Genomic DNA, 19,279 nt, shown 5'->3' with positions numbered 1-19,279 from the left:
GAGACTCGGATTGCTACCTTTATGTGGATCCAGCATGACACAGATCAGGATTTCGACCCATGTCCCTGTAAGAGAACCTTGCAATGGATACAGTGAGGACAAACACTTTCAGGCTGGTTGCACAAATACTGAATACCAAATGGTGACCAGAACAGGGTAAAGAACTCACTTGGGATAAGAGTTGGGTATGTACAAGTAGAGAAGGCTGGACAGAGCTCTCCAGGCCAAGGAACTGGCTCACCCAGATGTGTGGGAAGGGTCCATTCCATGGAAAGAGGGAGTCTCTACCATATGGGGACATTGGCTTTCTATTTCAAGATCAAAGCTGGGCTCTGGCTGTACTGCCCAATACAAGGGGACCAGGTTCAGCTTCCAAAGGGCCACTTCAAATTAGAGCGCTGCTAACCATCTGGAAAACTATCAAGAGTGTGGTACCAGTGGGGTAGAGGAAAAAGAAGGGACATTTGACTATCTTCAACCACAGTGATTTGCCTGACAGAAGAAAAACTAACATAAAACAGCTTGGAATTGTTAGAGCCTCCATTAAAGTGATATACTCATTAAAGGTTCCAATAACGAGTGATATTTAAAGAAGATGATGTCTAAGAAGAAAGTCTTCACAAGAATAACTGAAGTGATTTATAACAGGAAAAGAAAACAGATCTTTTGAGAGCACTAACAGAAGAGAACAAAGGAGGTCCTGAAAGTAACTGTCGCTGATCAAGGTGAGAGCTGGACTCTTCAAGGTTGGGCACCAGTCCTTCTTAAAACCAGGTGACACATCTTTTAGGTCATGCCTGTGCTTCTCCATTAAGGGAATTGCTTACCCTACTAGAACATGCTCTTTGTTAATGGAATGGAATCCCCTTTCTGCACTAAAAATGAGATGATGTGAAACTCTGTAAAATTTATTTGAAAGTGGGAGGGCTTTTTTTTTGTGTGTGCATGATACATTACCATAAAGTGACACTGTCTTACTCCTTATTGCCTAATTAGTAATATTGTACTTCTATGTGAAATGGTGTGTTTAAACATTGCCAATCGATTGAAACAAAAGATTTCAAAATACTGTAGGATGGAGCACTGGGAAAAATTCCTGCCAGCCAGCATTCTCCTAGGTAAGGTTTTTGTCATTGACGGTGTGCCTGTTCAATGGGAACCTGGCAGGGGAGAGAAGGCTTTCCTCATCCCACGCTCCCCAACCCTGCCGTGTTTTCTAAACCCCTTCATTCCCTCCATCTAGGGCTTAGCTAGTCTTATATCTAGCTTTTTGCTGTTGCTTGTTTCAATTAATTTTTTAGGGTATTATAGGATATATGTTGGGCTCAGCTAGGATCTGTCATTCATTCATTTGTTGATTCATTGTGCAATTAGTGAAGACATAAACTATGTGTTCTAGGTACTAAGGAAATGGAAATGAGCTTAACATGATTCCTTTCCTAGAGGAGGTCGATCCAGTGGGAAAACAGGCTTTTCTGTGGGAAACTGAAATACTACCTGGTAAGGCAAGGAGGATGGTTGAGAGATGAAAAAATTATTATGAGAGCCTCAAGAAAGAGTATATTTGTCATCATCTATCTGCTGTAATGAATGACCCCCCTCCTCAACTTTTGGTGGCTTAACATTTGTTCCTGGCTCATATCACAGCCCAACCTGGATTGGGGGAGTAGCAGTAAGGGGGATTCAGGGTCCTAGCCTCCTTCCATTTCAAGGCTATGCCATCCCCTTGGCCTTGACATCTTTCCCTGGATTCCATGAAACTAGCTGACAGATGAGTGACAAGACCGAGGGTGTGGAACGTTGTACCCAAAATTTAGAGTCCAGGCCTGGAAGTGGGGCTCATCACTTCCTCAATGTCCCCTTGGTTTGAACTCAGTCTATGACCCTACCTCCTATAGAGAGGTGGGAAAGTGTGTTTAGCTGTGTGTCCGGGATGAAGAGAAGAGGAATTGGTGAACATCAGTGGTGTCTGCACTACCGGGAGCCACATGCCCACCCTGGGGAAGTCAGCAGTGGCTTCATCAGAGGTGAGCGCTGAAGGCTGAGTGGAACTTGCCAGGTGAAAAAGAACGGTGCTGAGTGAGGGGTGTGGGGAGAGCAGTCCAAGCATAGGAAGTGGAATAGGCCAACTGGGCTTCAGATTGAATTGGATTTAAGTGCTGGTGCACAGTTCTCCGTGCCATTACCTTGTCTGGTGCTTAGGTGTCCCGGGTTTCAGCCTCAGCCCTTCATCCCATGCTCTTTCAGATTTGGACAATCCCTGGAGACTTGCCTTCTGTTTTAGTCAACTGTTTTGTTGCTGTGACCAAAAGACCTGAGAAGAACAACTTTAGAGGAGAGAGTTTATTTGAGGCTCATAGGTTCAGAGGTCTCAGTCCATAGATAGTTAGTTACACTGGTCTTGGCCTGAGATGAGACAGAACATCATAATGGAAGAATGTGGCACAGGAGAGCATTTCAGAACTTGACAATCAGGAAGCAGAGAGACTAAGCTTGGCTTACCAGGGAGCCAAATATATATTCCAAAAGCAGGCCTCCAGCAACCTACCTCTTCCAGCCACATCCTTCCTGCCTATAGTTATCACTCAGATGATCCAGTCAAGTAGATTAATGCACTGATTAGTTTAAGGCCCTCCCAACCCACTCATTTCATCTCCAAGCTTTCTTGCATTGTCTCACATATGAGCTTTTGGGGGACACCTCATATCAAAACCTTAACACCTCCATGGTCTCCACTGGATCCAGTTCTATCAGAAGTCATCTTTAGCTGTGTCCTCCTTTCTGGCCTGGATTAACCCTGACATGTACCTGATCCTTTCTTTCATTTATGCACACATACACACCACTCCCACACAAGGCTTTCATTTCAGTCTAGACTCAAGTTTAGGGAAGAGGAGGGAATCTACATCATGGTAATGTGAAAAGTGAATGTTTGAAATTTCTGTGCTTAAGAAGTCCCTCAAGCATTTTTGCCAACTTAGTCTTTGGTGTTTTTGAAATATATTTCTTGCCCTTTTCACCTCCTTTAAGAAATTCGAACACCCCTCTCCCATTTTATTATACAGAGAAGCTCAGCTGCAGTCCCTACCCCTCACTCAGCACCCTCTGTGTATCCACTGCCACAGCTTCCTGCCCAGTGGCCCACCTGATGTGGGTCTGACCTGGCCACCTTCAATACAGGAGAGGGGGCCATTGGACATTTGTTTTCCTATTCCTTTGAATTATATAACTCAAACTTTCTTAGAAGACAAAAAAGGTGGTATCAATTTTTTTTCTTTCTACATTTAATTTAGTGAAATTGAGCATTTGGCTCTGTAAAATGGGAATGTTGCTACTAAGATGGAAGGTGTCATGAGACTTAAAATAAGGAAAGCATTAACATGGAACATAGTAGATCCTAATTATGCAGATCTCACCTCTCTCTCTCTCTCTCTCTCTCTCTCTCATACACCATATAAACATAGAGCCTCTGCAGGTCACCCAATGGTGGAGGCCCTTCCCCAGCAGTAGCCTCCCACAAGTCTTTGAGGCCATCCAGCTTCTGCTTGACCCTTCCTGGCACACCACATCCCTCAGGACATAACTGTAATTGTGAGGAAGGATTCCCCTGGAGCTACCTTCCTTAGTCTTCTGTCTGTTCCCTCTGGCTCTCTTCCTTGCCTTGGGAGTGGAGCAAGGGTTCTCTTACCGCCATGACATCCTTCTTGGTATTGAAGACAACATTGACGTGCCTCTTGCTCAGTGTCCTTTAGTTTAACCATCTTTGTCTCTGCACCCTCATCTCCTCTTGGTCGCCCTCATCTGAATTCAGGTGTTGTCCTTGATCACTTATCTCAACCCCAGTTGGATCTCAGGGAGAAGAGTTGATGCTTCCCGTTAGGGATAGCTCATTCCCATGGGTACAGCCCAAGATTACATGCCACCGTCTTCTCCTCTCCTTCCTTCTCCTCTTCTTCTAGCAGCCATATTGCACAGCTTGCTCATGTTGAACTTGAGTGCTGATAAGCTTTGTCTTTTTCTGTTCTTGAGTTGTTCCTTCTCTTAGATATTTTCTACTAGACGTTTTTCATTGACAGTTTTTCACTGACATGATTTCATCTCTGGGTCCCCTTGAGGGTCTTCCTTCCCTCCCTCTTCCTGCTGTGATATTCTTGTGAACTTTCTCTGAAGTTGGTTCAGTGTTTAGTGACTGGAGGAGTTGATTGAGCTTCTATCCTGCCATCACATGTGTTCCCTCTGGCTCTCTTCCATTGTCCCTTGCAGGAACATTTGTTCCAGAGTCCTGACTCTGCCATGGAACACCTGAAGGGGAGAAACCCAGGGTTTCTTGCCCATGTAGGAGCACAGTGCTCTTTGGACATTACCCTGCATCCTATACTGGAGTATCTGAAAATTCCATCACTGTAGAAAATAGGAATGTTTTCCAAACTAAGGTCTTTTGAGGACACTGGGGACACTTTATTCCTAACAGCAAACATTGACTGGGATATCTTTTTGGCTATGATGGGATCTGGGAGAAAGTCTCAAGTTACTAAAATAGAGGATGTGTTCAAAGTTGTTTCAAAAAAGGACCAAATATACTTCCAAAAGAAAGTAGAGATGTCTATGCGTGTGCATGTGTGTGTGTGTGTGTGTGTGTGTTTATAGTCACTGATAACAGCAGTGAGGACAGTGACATTAGTCATTATGTGCTTGGCACTGTGCCAAGAGCTCTGTACACCTTTGTCATTTAGTTCGTGTGGCAAGTTGTAAGGAGTAGGTCTTAGTGTCCCAGAGCCTCAGTGAGGTCCCAAAACATTCCCTATCACATGACTGTAGGCAGTGGCTGGGTGAGACCAAAGACCTCACCATATGCCTCCTGGAGGAACTAGCAGTGCATAGTTAGGACTCTGTGTTTTCCCATAGACACAGGACAAGAACAGGAAGCCTGTGGGCTCGTGGTTGGGCCACTACTGCTGCCATGGGACGAGTCTCTGGGCCTTAATTTCTCCTGAGATGAAATGTTGGGATTGGATTGGATATTCCTAAGAGCATTCCAGGTATACACATCTATGATTTGATGTCTCTGTGACTTTAGAGATTAGGTTCTTTGGAAAACATTATTGTCATAAGGAAAAAATGCCTTCTATCAAAATGTCTTCTGGTCTTGAACAAATTGAATGAGGTGAGGTTACTGATGTTTAGGAAACTACTTCTACAGGAAGCCAGAGGAGGGATGAGGGACAGATGAACTCGCATCTTAAAAAAACAAGAGAAATAATTTTAGAACTGATTGTTCAGGAAGCCACAAGATCATGTATTTGTGATTCTGTACCCTGCAATTCAAGCCTATTCAGAATATGGCATGTCCAAACTGATAATAGTCTTCTAATCCACCCCAAACTCAGAATTGTTTTCCAGATCTGGAAAGGGACCCCAGAGACCATTTAGTCCACTCCTTCATTTTGTATTTGCATCAGTGAAGGCCTTAGCCCTTGGAAGAAAGAGACTTCTAGGCCATATGTTCCAAGCTTCTCAGGGATCACTGACAGTGATCACATGGTTCTGATCAGATCACATGGTTCTGATCAGATCACACCTAACAAGTCCACCATCCCTGTTAAGTGTATCTTTGGGAGCAGATCCTGGTAGAGTAGGGTTTACTTTAGGAATGTAACACTATTAAGAATCTTTCAGACTCTCTTCTGCTAACTTATACTTTAGAGGTTATGATGTAATTGATGAAAATTATCCAAAGGCTGAATATTTTCTTTGATAAGTGGATGCTGATCCATAATGGGGGGGAGGGGCATGGGATGAATGAAGGAAATTTGGATTGGGCAAAGGGGAGGAAGGAGAGGGGAGGGGGCATAGGCATATGAAAGATGGTGGAATGAGATACTCATCATTATTACCCTAGGTATATGTATGATTTCACTAATGGTGTGACTGTACTTTGTGTACAACCAGAGAAATGAAAAATTATGCTCCATTTGTGTACAATGAGTGGAAGTCCATTCTGCTGTCATGTATAACTAATTAGAGCAAATAAAAAACTTTAAAAAAGGAAATTACATGAGAACAGAACACACACACACACAAAATTATCTTGAGACTTACTTTTGTACTTAAAACCGGTGGGACAGGGTGTTTCGGAAAGAATGCCTGGACAAAGAGCATGGGATCCTTCTGTTGGTTTAGGAAGCTCCTCTTGTATGTCTAACCTGACCTGCAATTTGTCAGCTCATTCTAACAGTTAAGTACCTTCTTGGTGGGAATTAATGAAGCTGGGACTCCTTGCTACTTCTCCAGTGATACACTGAAATGAAGGATTCCCCTAGCTTCTTTGTAACAAGAGCCTGAGTGAATTCTGATTGCTAAAATATTTTGAGTTTTTCCCCACAAAAGTACTTTATAGATAATCCCCAACTTTTTTTTTAATTTAATCCCCAACTTTTGAACCACTATTTTATTCATTCTTAAGTTGGTGTTTCAAACTTAGAAAACTGCAACTGGCATTTTGTTTTTCAGCCTGGCCTATCCTATAAGTCAGCAGAAACATAAAGCTGACATGAATCACAATGGAAGATAATATTTTTGCAAATGAATGACTGAGAACTGCACCTAGAGGCTCCCTCTATCTTGAACACTTTTGGAAGAAAAGGCCTTCCATAGTCTAGATGGAACATAAGCACATTTACAGCACAGGGTAAAAGAAGGATGTCCCATTAATCTTTCATCCGATAGGAGGGGTGAAAGGAAGGAGCAGGAGGCCTCTGTGTGTCTGCAGAGTAGCGGGTTTAGCGTTTGTTCTGAGGGCACCTTGCTGTCTGCTGTATGCACCCTTAGGGTCTCCTGTAAAGTTTGCTTCTTGACTTTTTCTGAAATCACACAGACCTACAGGTGCAGGGCTGTTAGGAGCAAGGAGGGTGATAGGAAACAAAGGCCCTTAGGGTTGAGCAGGACAGAACCTGTTAGCAGCTTGTCTGTTGCTCAATGCATGGAGGAGACCTGCCTAGCAAAGTATGTTCTGACCCTTCTAGATCAGCAATCTCACACCCGCACTACCTCCAGAGCCTTGCTTTCTGCTAGGTACAGGCTGGCCTCCCAAGCCCCTGACTTTCTGGGGGAACCATCCTGATTTAAGGTCGGGAGTCAAAGCTGTGAGAACCGGAACGGTGGTCCTGTCCATCGCACAGTCTCACAGTAAGCCCCTGAAAAAATCTAAACCCAACCACTCTTTCTGTGGCTTCTATCAAAGCTTATCAACTGAGAGTCCACACTTGGGCACTCATTTATTCCTCCCTGGTAAGCTGCTTCTTCCCCACCCCTCCCCACCAGCCGCCCTGCACCTTGCATCCATGGGAGCCTCTCACTGACCATCGAGAATGCCCAATTAAATCCTGAGTGCTGTGCAACTTAAATTCAAATTATACCCCAGGAAATCTGACACAGTCTGTGTTTCTCATTGATTTAAACAATTAAGACCCAGTGATATAATGTAATTCATTATTATGTAATAAAAGCCTATTATGGATAGCAATTTTTCAGTGACTAACTTAATTTTACTTATTAGTGTTCATTTAAATCTCAGCTTATAATATGTTCAATACAAGTATTAAAACCATGCTTTTCCCCCCTAAAATCGGCAATTTGGAATTTTTTTTTCACCAATTTAGTCAAGATTTCCCTCCTTCCTCCCTCCTCCAAAAATGTTTGGATAAATGAAGTTTTTCACATTTAAGTCAGTGATTGAATAGAACTAAACAGGGGGGATAATTAATTTTTGATCCAGAAACACCAAACTGGAAAGAAACTTAATTTCAAAATCTGACAGTTTTGAGACTCCTTTAAAAGAACCAGAGTGTCTTTCATTAAACATACACTGAGACAGTCCAGTGTAGAAATGAATCCATACCTTCAACTGCAATATTAAGTTCTTTTCCACGTCCCATCACGAGTTCATGATTTACATCTTTCTGGGTTTAGTAAGTTCAATGTGAATTTATTCCCTCCTAAGTGGATTTTGACTACCTGAAGGCCCTCCTTTGGCGGGAGCCTTCTATCATTATGGGGTTGGCTGCCCCAGAGGGTGGGATGGCCTAGAAGTTAGAGGCTGGCCTTGGCCATGGAGTGGATTGGTGGATTACTCTCCAGAGCTGAGAGCTGGAGAGTTCTCTCAGGAAAGAGAGTGCTCCTGTGTGTACCTTTGTCCTTTGGGACTAAATATCCAGATCTGGCAGCCCCTCCCCCTGGCAGTGGGGGCTCATTACCTGGAGAGCGGCCCATGTTACTTCCTCCCTACAGGGCCCCTCTCCCACCCCTGCCTCCCTCTGAGGAGGCTGCTGTTGTTTGTGGCCAAGAGAATTCCTTGTCTTGGTGGAACCAGAGGCCTCCCCTCTGAGGCTGTTTAAATGTGTTCCTTGGGCCTAAGGATGACTCACCGTTTAACAATTAATTACAGCTCCGTATATTGTAGGCACCGCACGTACGTGGGGGTATAATCTCAGTGTTGCACAATGCTAATGAGCTTCTCCACATTACCAAATTGCGAAGACCTGAGGTTTAAAAAAACAGAAATTGAACCAGGTTGGGAGGAAAAGGCAAATTCATACAGTGTCTTTGATATAGAAATCTTTTGATTTTCTACCCTGTGGCTTGTAGGTTCCACCAGGGTAAAGCAGGCAGAGGAGGGAGGAGGGCAGGGGCAGATGGGGGTCCTGGCTTAAGGGAAAAGGGCCAGGAAGTTTAAGTGCCCACAAAGTATTTTTACCCAGTTGTTGCTGTGGCCAGCATTCATTTCCCAGGGCCACCAAGAGGGGACATGCAGGGGTATAAGAAAAGGGAGTTTATCTTACGTGATTATTATTATTATTTTTTGGATGACTTTTAATGTTTTCTAATTTGTCTTAATTATGTATTATGGTCTGTTACCCACAAATCTTTTAAAAACTTGTCCCAAAGTAAATATTTTAGCTTTTATAAGTGTCGGTTGCATGAACTCATCTTTCCTATTTGTTGCAAGTTTGTCCTTTTTGAGCTGCAGCGAGTGGCTTTGAGGCATTGTGTTAGTTAGTCATATCCACTGTGTCCTGATAGGCTGTTAGGCCTCCTCCTCCTCCTCATCTCTCTCTGCCTGCCCCATCCCCTCCCCTCCCAGCCCTAGCTATGCTTTAGCTTCTTGTTGATTTGGTACCAGCTGATTTTGGCTGAGCTTGTTCTGGCCTCAGGGACTTTACACTTGCTGTTTTCTCTGCTTGGATTGCTCCTTCCACAGAAGACACCTGCCCCCCAACCTCTACTCTGCAATCAAGTCTCAGTATACATGCCACCACCACCAGAGGCCTTCTCCAGCCACCATTATCCCCTTTGCTTCTTACTCACAGGAGTCGCTTGGTGTTCAATTGTTCTGTCTCTTGTTTTTTTTTGCGGCATTTATTCCTACTTAAGATGACCTTGTTGATGGATTGGTTGATGTCTGCTTTCTCTCGGAATGGACCTCCGCTCACTGCTTTATCTCTAGCACTGAGTGCAGTGGCTGCATGTGATGAAGGCCCAATAAAAACTTAGTATGAGGAGGCATGAATGGATACAGGATCCCTCCCCCCTTCTGTGGTGCTGAGGATCAGAATTCATCTTGTACATGCTAGGCAAGCGTTTACACTGAGCCTGTTTGTTAGTTTTTTGTTTTTTTTTTTAATTTAAGCAACATTCCAGAGTTTTACTTTATCAGTAGATCTACTCAAAAGGTATTGGTAATGTGTTTATGGAAAAAAATAAAAAACCTCCCTGTGAATATAATCTGTTTTTATCTGTGTATTCTGATTCTCGGATCCAAGCTGGAGAGCTGCCCATGTTATTTGAAAAAAAAATTGCATCTGTATTAGCACTTACAGACATTTTTCTTGTCATTATTTCCTAAGTAATACAGTATAACTATTAACATTTACATGATAGTAGGTATTATAAGTAATCTAGAGATGATTTAAAATATATGTGAGGATGTGTGTAGGTTATTTGCAAATACTATGACATGTTATACAAGGGACTTGAGCATCCTTGGATTTTGATATTGAGGGATCCTGTAACCAACCCCTCTTAGATATTGAAGGGTGGCTATACTTTCATCCAATCCTTTTATGGTACTTACCCCAGTTTGTAAGGAGATGAATCCTTCAATGGTTATTTTTGGTGTTATAAATATCTTAACACTATCATGCACTGTTTGGGGCAGTGATTCTAGTAGGGGATAATTTTTCACCCTCTCCCCCAGGGGTCAATAGTTTTGGTTTATATGGCTGAGCAGCAGGTGTGCTACCCATCAGGATGCTGCTACAATGTACAGGATGTGGCCAGAATGAATCTGGTGCAAAGTGTCCATGTTTGAGGCTGAGAAGGTCTGGTGTCCAGGGATGTGGTGGAGAAGGGTGAAGCTTCTGTTCCATTGGGGGAACTGGGATTGATCAGCATTAAGCAATTGAGATCATTTCTAATCACAACAAGGGCTAAGACAGAAACAAAATAGGGTATTGTGATTGTAGGTGCAGGAGCTACTTGGCCTAAGTGGTCAGGGAGCTTTCTGAGAGGGGATGGTGCATGGACTGGGACCCAAGAGACTCCCTTAGGTCAACTGGGGAGATGTGATGGACCCCACCAGGAGAAGATGGTAAGTGCTAATGGGGGAGGGAACAGGGAATAGGGTATGGCTTTCCAAAGGCTCTGAGGTTTAGGTAGGCTTAAAAGAGGGGCTGTCCCACTGAAGCATAAATTGCATTTTAATCCAGTCAAGGTAACCTAGACAGCTGTATGAAAAACCACAAGATTATTATTTTAGTTTTTGCAATATCTTGTTCCTTGGAAAGAGCCAAGCTTCCTTGATTTTTTTTTCCAGACTTCAATAAAGTTCTTTAAAGTTAAGAGCTTTGCTATCAGGTTGATCTCCTCTTCCCCCTTTTCAACACTGGGATGCTTACATTTTTCATTTCGTTACTCAGTGCACAGAGACACACGTAGTTGTAGGATAGAATTTTTTAATCAATAAAGATGTGGGGACACAGAAAAGGTACAATACTTTGCCTGGAACACATGGCGGTGTTTGGATTTTCAACATTTGAGCCTGAGAGATAATTTTTATTTCCTTAGTAATAAGTTGGTATTCTTCAAAAGTGTCATGTAATTCAATACCAGTGCAAGTCCACAAATACTGTGACATGTTATACAAGGGCATATTCAATGCCCAGTTTTACTGTTCTTCTTAGGAGTATCCTGCTGATAGTTTAGAGTCCCCGAAAATTATCCTCCTTCTCCACGTTTTCCAAGACCGAACAGAAAACTGTAAATTGTCTTTGTTGCCAATCTTGGAAATGTCAAAGATATTAGGTTTTCTTTTTATACTCTGAGTATGTATTTATCTTTGGTATAAATGTAGTAGTTTTTACTACTTGTGTTTCAGCGATGTTGCACTTGGCTTCAAGTGTCCTATCATCCTTACCAATAAGTTCTTGTCTCAAGAAGTTCTTTGGGAAGGGATTCCAGGGCTGGATAAATCAGGAGCGCAGTTATACCAGCCAGATCCAGTTTTTGTGCTTCTCTGTCTTCAGTGGGAGAGCTTCCCTTGAAATTACAGACAGCCATTTCAGTTTCAGGCATCACTGTGGAAGCAGCAGAGTTGAAAGGATAGGAGAAGATCTCTTCTTTGAGTGTCCCTTAAGAGTGAGGAGACCCTGCTATGTGTCCTGCAGCAGACTCCGCCATGTTGCGTTGACTGTGTCTCTGTGGCAAAGAGAATGAGGTTGTCTTGACTGGTTCCCTGAATTAGAGAGAGGAGTGGGCACCAGAACAACGCCTGGGCCCTCCCAGCAGCGAAGAAAGAGGAATTTCTTCAGGGGAGGTCATGATTCTAATTTTATCACTTCCTGACAAAGACTCTGAGATTACTGACCATTATATATTTTTTAGTCCTTCATCATGTGCACAAATACGGGTTCTTTTCTTTTTAAGGTGTAATGATTAGAGAGACAATAATGATGCAGATCTCAGGCCTTTGCTTCCTCTTGCCTGAGCTGGACCTTTGCAATACGCAGACATTGATATGGATAAATTGGATTGACTTATAGAGTTTTAGAGTTGGAAGGCCTTAATAAGCATCCAGTTTAATCTTCTCCTTTTACACATGGGGACACTGAGTCACAAGCTGCTGAATGCCCTGCTTAGGGTCTTACACCTTGCAGAGCTGAAGTGTGGGTACCTGTGGTGCTCAAGGCCCTCATTTGGTATCTTTTTGCTACTTCCATGATGGTTGGTTCTTTTTCTCTCCAGGTAACCAGTGCTGTTGATTAAAAACTTTTTAATCTCAGTTTAAACCTGCCCAAGAACCAAAGAACTACAGAGCTGTCATTTATAGCTCAGCATGAATATTAGATGAATATTAGATGTTTCATATTTTAAAGATGTTTTTTTTTTTAGTTGTGTATGGACAGCATGCCTTTATTTTGTTTATTTTTATGTGGTGCTGAGGATCCAACCCAGTGCCTCACACATGCCAGGCAAGCGCTCTGCCACTGACCTACAGCTCCAGCCTGATGTTTCACATTTAAAATCATCATTCGAAACATAAAAAAAACATTTCAGGCATTTATTGACAGGTATGGGGATTATTTGGGGTTAGGGGAACTCCAGTTCTCTTCCTGGCTCTTCAAAATCACACCATCCAGTGGTGCCTCTTCAACATCTTGCTCCTCTAAGGCAAGTCCTGCCATAGCATCAGCAGGAGAAGAGAAATGAACCTCCTGTGGGGAAAATATCCCACCTGACTTGATCCTGGAAACCTTTGTTTACTTTAAAACAGTTTTGCAATGAATTCCAAGCTCTATTGTCTTCTCTCCTATGAGAAGTGTGAGATGAGGCTCAGGGGTAAAGGGCCCTGGCCCTTGAGAATGTTTCAAGCCCCAAGGACAAAGGTATCAATCTGCCTGTCAAAGGTCCCCCTGTACCCCCAATTCCAAGACAGACTGTCTTTGCTAAGAAAAGATGATTTGCCTCTGGAGCTCCAAATGCTTGGTAACAGAGACCTGGGAAGTGGCTGTTGTTCTCCAAAGGCTTTCTTTTCTTTCTCTCTCTTCCTTCCTTTCTTTTCTTCTTCCTTCCTCCCTTCCTCCCTTCCTCCCTTCCTTCCTTCCTTCCTTCCTTCCTTCCTTCCTTCCTTCCTTCCTTCCTTCCTTCCTTCCTTCCTTCCTTCCTTCCTTCCTTCCTTCCTTTCTCTCTCTCTCTCCTCCCTCCCTCCTTCCTTTCCCTCCTTCCCTCCCTCCCTCCTTCCTTCCTTCCTTCCTTTCCTATACAAAATGGAAATCATCATGGGGATCCTATGAAAGTTCCCTGGAGTATTTGAAAAGTGATTTAATTTCCACATTGAGGGTTACGGCCACACATACCTTGTTTGAAGTGAAACAGGCGGTCTTTCCCATGAAGGGAAGTGCCTCCCAACTGGTTGGACCACTAGTCACAGAAGCAACAGGGAATACCAGTAGGATGGTGTAGGACATTGTGTCCACCTGTCCTTGTGCTGTCCTCCCTCAGTGCCCCATAGACAGCAGGCATAGACATTTGTCTTCTTACCTCTCAGTTGGGGTACAGTATCTATCAGCTGGGGAGTTTTGTGGGATCATTCTTCATTAGGGCCTGTCCTGTCCCTTGAAGGATGTTTAGAATCTTTGGCTTTCTCTCTTACTCAATTCCCCACCCCAGGTTCTGTGACAATCAGAATTGGCTGTACCAGCTTCCCATCACTTGGTAGGTGGACATACTGCTTGAGTCAGGAACCTCTGATGGACTCAACACTAATTGTGGCAGAATTCTGGAAGCTGGCTTTGTCATATGTCTAAGCCTGTCCATTAACTTCCACTGATCCTCTGTTTTGGGGGCAGTTTGGTGAATCTTGAGGATGTGCATGTTGCAAAACACTTCTTACATTCACCTTGTTGCCAGCACATTATGGCTTCACCTAGCAAATTGGTGAAATGAACCTTAACTAACCTTCCTCCTCACTCCCCTCCTCCCCTCACAGCATGGTCTTTTTGCACATGCAATTGGGAAACATTTTCACACCAGAGAGCTTGCTAAACAGAGCCTAAGGGGACAGAAATGGGGTGCTGTGACCTAAATAATCTGCTTCTTGCCAAATCTCAGGGCCAGAGCCCCAGGCTCATTTCTTCAGTGCACAGGCTGCTTGTGACGTCCACAAACCACCACTTCAAAGGGGGAAGCAGGGTTAGGGAGGCTGGGCAGTTTCTTGGACATCAAACAATGCTTGCAAAATAATAATTTAGTGAGTTATGAATGAATTAGAAACAGACGAGCTACACATCTCTCAGAATGCATATTTAAAACTCCTTGTACACACACACACACACACACACACACGCGTTTAAACTCTCACACTACCCCAGAGAACGTTCATCCCTTCCTTGGGGGGTGGGCCTTGGCTACATGTGTCGTAGGACTCGGGAAGCCAGTGTGTTTTCTCAACCCACAAAGCACCCGTGTTCTCTTCCCTTCCCTGTTTCTGGCTGCCATTCTTCCTAGAAGGAGCACATCCACTGGGGCCCTTTTAAAGGGCTGGGTGAAACCATACGTCAGGATACTGCCCATTAAGCTGGAAAAACTGTGTGTGGCAGTGCAGTGTACTGTCCCCTTCCTCCTGAGAGGTTAGATTTTCACATTTCCAACAAGGGAACTAGGCTGCTGAGGCAGGGTTAGGAAGTTTCAGGTAGCCCAGATACAGGAAGAAGACGGACCACCCTAAGATGTTTACTCTCAGTTGATCTTTTCACATCTCATTAAATACCACCTCATTTGAAAAGGCTTCTCTAAACTCCTATTCTGAATCATCTTCCCCTCTTATGCTCTTGTGTCCTAGAACACTTACAATTTGTTACTGCATATTTATTTGTATAATCATGTGTGTTCCCCAGTAGATGGTTAAAAAAAAAGTGAAGATCCTTGTCTACAGTCATTCCCATGTCCCCACTACTTAGTGTAGTGCTGAATGTAAGAAATAGCTGCTGGATGAGTAACCAGTGATGCTCAGGTCTTCCTGGGTCCATGTTCTGGAATAGGAAGGAGGCGGCCACCTTGGTGCTGTTCATCTGTGTGGGCCTCTGTGATAGAACACCACAGCCTGGGTGCTGTTAAGCAGCAGAAATTTATTGTGCTCAGTTCTAGATCTTGAGAAGTTCAAGATCAAGGTGCCAGCAGATTCTGTGTCTGGTGCAGGTCTGCTTCCTGATTCACAGATGGCTGTCTTCTCGCTGTGTTCTCCCATGAATGTTAAATGAGATGCCTTTCTGCATACCACAGTCATACTTCTCAGGAAGTGTCCCAGCAGTGAGAGTTCCTCTTTTTTTCCCCCTCTCTCAAACGGCCAGTTTAAAATACCTTCTACTCTCCCACTGAGTCTAATTGATTCTGCCAGCCATCTAATGTACTAATTGCTGAGTCTACAGGTACATATTGCAGGCTGTGCATATGTAAGGTGCCCTTCCTTCTGTTAAGGGTGGTATAGTTTATCCTGTAAACAGATTTATCCCATGAACATTCTCCTGAGTTAACATATTCCTCGGGAGAATACATCTTAGTTTTTAATACTCCTGCTTCATATTTCATTTACAGCTTTGAAAAAAATGATTTTAAGCTGATGTTTTTGTAGGAAAAGTTTAAATTTACAGCCACCAAACTCAATATAGCACAAGAAAGAATAGTCTTGAGTTACATTTTAAATACATTGGTAGAACATGAGAATCACTTGTGTGTTTTTTGAAACCCACTAAGTGTCAATAAGGAGACCATGCTTTGGGGATGTTTCTGGGCCGTGTGAGCACATCTGAGGAATATCGGTTGCTTCCTAAGGTGAGGAGTTTTGGCCACATGTGTTGGAGGATTTATGAAACCAGCATGCCTTCCCATCCCATAGCACACCAAGTTCTTCTGCCTTCCTTTCCCAGCCTGCCATTCTTCCTGGCAGGAGGTCATCCATTTGGGCCCTTTCAAAGAGCTGGATGAAACCAGCCGACAGGATTCTCCACATTAAAGGGAGAGATCAGGAAATATTCTTTTAAGTACTTTATACCCAATGTGATCATTTATGTGATAATTACATGATACAATAGGCATTATCCTGTATTTTGTCGAATTTTAGGAAACACATTATGTTGTATTTTGGTGACATTTTAAGAAATTGGTTTGTGGTTGACATGTAATGCATTATAATTTTTACTATTTAAAATAATGGGAAATGGGTTGGCATTTCCTACAGGACATCAGAAAGAGATTATGAGCATCCATCATGACCCCTATCTTCAGACAATGAATTGGTTTGGTTGGGATGACAGGTCAAGCAGTAAGAATTGCACTTTCACATAGAAGCCTAACAACACAAGGTGGTATATAGGTGTTGAAATTCACGGTCACTCTGTTGCTACCATGGACGAAGGAGAAGGGGAAGGGGAAGGGGAAGGGGAAGGGGAAGGGGAAGGGGAAGGGGAAGGAAGAAGAAGAACGAATTACTGTGAGGAGGGAAAGCTGAGAGAGGCTTCATGGAATAGACCATCTCCGGCTGGACCTTTGACAGCAGGGCCTGGACAATATGGAAACAACTTTGTAGGCCAAGGCTATTTGAATTTCAGGCTTTGGAAATTTCTTCCAATGAACATTCCTTAAATACCTATAATGCACCAGGTTCTGTGCTAAGTGTAAAGTGATAAGCAAAGAAACAAAAACATAGCAGGATGCCTGCCCTGATTTCCTTTCAGAGGAAAGAGAAGACATTGGATCATGTGCATCTCCCCACCCCATGATTCAAGGTAGACAAGTTATAGGCTACTGAAAAAGAGGGAGAGCTAGATAAAGCATGGCTTAGAAGAGAGTTATGACGTCAGGTTTAGAAGAGATTGCGTGTGTATCTGAAAGGTTGCCATGGCTCTGGCTAGGACGGGTAGGTTATCTGAGATGGTCTTAAGCAAGATATTGAGGAAGGCTGTGCACTTATCAGAGTGGACACCCCAGCCAGGAGAGCTGCCCTGCCAGGCACGAGCCTTCTGCTTACTAGAGGGAGGGAGGAGCTAGGGGGTCTGGGAAGGGTGCCCAGGTGGTGAGGGACTTTGGGAGACACAGGGCAATGGCTATTTACAAACAATACAGAAGAATTTTAACATTTAATGACTTTGTTAGGCCCTTATCATATATATTAGCTGAAGATTAGCTCACATTGGAACCCCAGAGATGGGTTAACTAATGAAGCTGTCTTCCTTCACTGCACCCTTGAATACATCTTGTTTTTCTCTGAGGTTTTCCCACCTGGCTTGACCTAAAGACCTTAGGACCCCACATAGAAGTAATGGAGAAACCCGTTACTTGACCATTCTGTCAAGTAACGTCTTCCAGGTGTCCCCCTTACCACCCTGTCCTGCCCCAGACTCCTGAACCCTCCCTCACCCAGCAAACAGCTCCTGAGCCTTGTGTCTATTCTCTTTGGTGACAACATATTCTGATGATGAATATTAAATATTCTCACCTTTTGCTTCTCAGACCTTCCTTTTCCTCTAATAAGCAATATCATATAATACCACACTGAAGTCTTGGTTTTGGGTGAGGCACACAACTGTTAGAATTTGTTTTCATAAATACAATAACCAGATACTTAAAAAAAATTTACAAGCATCTACTCTATAAATCAGTGTGATTTTAAAGCAAGCCAAAGGGAAATAAAAACCAATAATCTTTGTGAACAACAGATTTGGTGGTAGTATGTTTGAAGGTTGTAGTAATAAGAAATTCACTAGGAGGAGTCATCCTGTGTCTGAAATTTGATGACTCTCAGAAGATAAATCATTCCATTTGTGTGTGTGTGTGTGTGTGTGTGTGTGTGTGTGTGAGAGAGAGAGAGAGAGAGAGAGAGAGAGAGAGCGCGAGAGAGAGAGAGAAAAGCATGTCTGTCAGGGCTGCCGTGTGGATCGGTGTTGGTTCCGAAGATGGTTACTGGCTCCTACCATCATATACGCGGTGCTCTGTTAGCAGTTGTTTGGCCAAGAATAAAGACTCCCTAATTATATTTTAGAAATACAATTTAAGGAACTGAAGTCTAAAATAACTGTCTTGAGCTTCACAAGATTCATCTCTGGAAACCATCCATGGAGAGGTATTATTTGGACTTCCCAAGGGGGAACTGATGGGGTAAAAAAGCAAGTCAGATCTTTTAGTCAGTGGCCTCTTTAAAGGTTATTCACACATTTCTTTAAAAATGCCATTGCTTTGTTTTCTCAAGAGCCAAGATCTATCCAGTCCCCCAAATCAAATTCTCAACTATAATCAGAAGCTTTAAAATCCAGTTATTTTAAGTGCTGCATACTTTAAAAAATGTGTATGTCTGGTTATGTTGTGTATATAAGTGGCTCATATCAGAGATGCAGCAAGTCAAGCTATATAAAATTCAGTAACACATGCCGGGGAGGGGGAAAGAGAGAACACTGAGGGAGATCTCCTAGGAGTCTTAAATTTTACTTTCAACCCTTTTCTAAAAATGGTAGATGCAAAGTAAGAAAACAAATTTCTCTGTTGTAGGGAGGAAGGGCAGGGAAGGAGTCTAATCTTCAGCTTGGTGTGATACATTTCTGAGTGTCTTTGTGATGGACTATCAGAGGGGCTGATGCAGAGTTGAGATCTGCCTGTGTTTCGGCACTTCTCTAGGGCCACGGAGCTATCTTTCACATAGTCTGCGGGGGAGCATAGAAGCCCTTCACATTGTTCAGAGTTGAGGAAGGGATGGACTGACATGGTGGCCTATGAAATAGTGAATGCTGTCATTTGGGAAGATGATGGCTGTGCCAATTACAACATCTTTGGGACTTATGTCATCTTTCTTTGTGTAACCCTGGATTGATGGTGGCACCTCTTAAGAGATCAGATGCCAGGTTCATATGGTCCTGTGTTGATGCTGACTTTTTTTTTTTTTCTTTTAGCAATGCTGGGGATCAAGCCCTGGGCTGTACACTTGCTAGACTAGTGCTGGACCACTGATCCACATCCCCAGCCCTGATGTTACCATTTTATGTCACATGATCTGCAAGTCAGTAACAAGGCAAATGTTATCAATGTTAACTGGTGGGGTCTTAGAGAAACTGGACCAGGTTTAAAAGTTGGGAAAACTTCATTGATCAAAGTATATTAGAGAAAAAGCATCAACTTAACTTTTTCACCCGTCCATCTGGCTGTCCATTCATCCCTCCATGCATCCATCTATCCACCCAAC

The 19,279-nt window shown here is 43.2% G+C and overlaps 1 protein-coding gene and 1 long non-coding RNA gene across 23 annotated transcripts in view; one reads left to right on the top strand and one right to left on the bottom strand.

Moving 5' to 3' along the window:
* LOC125611860 overlaps nucleotides 1-5,634 on the bottom strand; it is a 30,124-nt gene extending 24,490 nt beyond the window's left edge. The window contains exon 1 of the long non-coding RNA XR_007342096.1: nucleotides 5,384-5,634. This is a non-coding gene — a long non-coding RNA (uncharacterized LOC125611860). The remainder of the gene's footprint in view (nucleotides 1-5,383) is intronic.
* Nucleotides 1-19,279, top strand: part of Cacna1c (calcium voltage-gated channel subunit alpha1 C) — a 698,188-nt gene that overhangs the window by 206,126 nt on the left and 472,783 nt on the right. The gene's annotated exons all lie outside the window — the stretch shown is intronic.

Source organism: Marmota marmota, unplaced genomic scaffold (genome assembly GCF_001458135.2).
Source record: "Marmota marmota marmota unplaced genomic scaffold, marMar, whole genome shotgun sequence".
In the NCBI taxonomy this organism is placed as follows: Eukaryota; Metazoa; Chordata; class Mammalia; order Rodentia; family Sciuridae; genus Marmota; species Marmota marmota.
The sequence above is the reverse complement of the archived record's forward strand: the minus strand, read 5'-3'. Positions and strand labels throughout refer to the sequence as shown.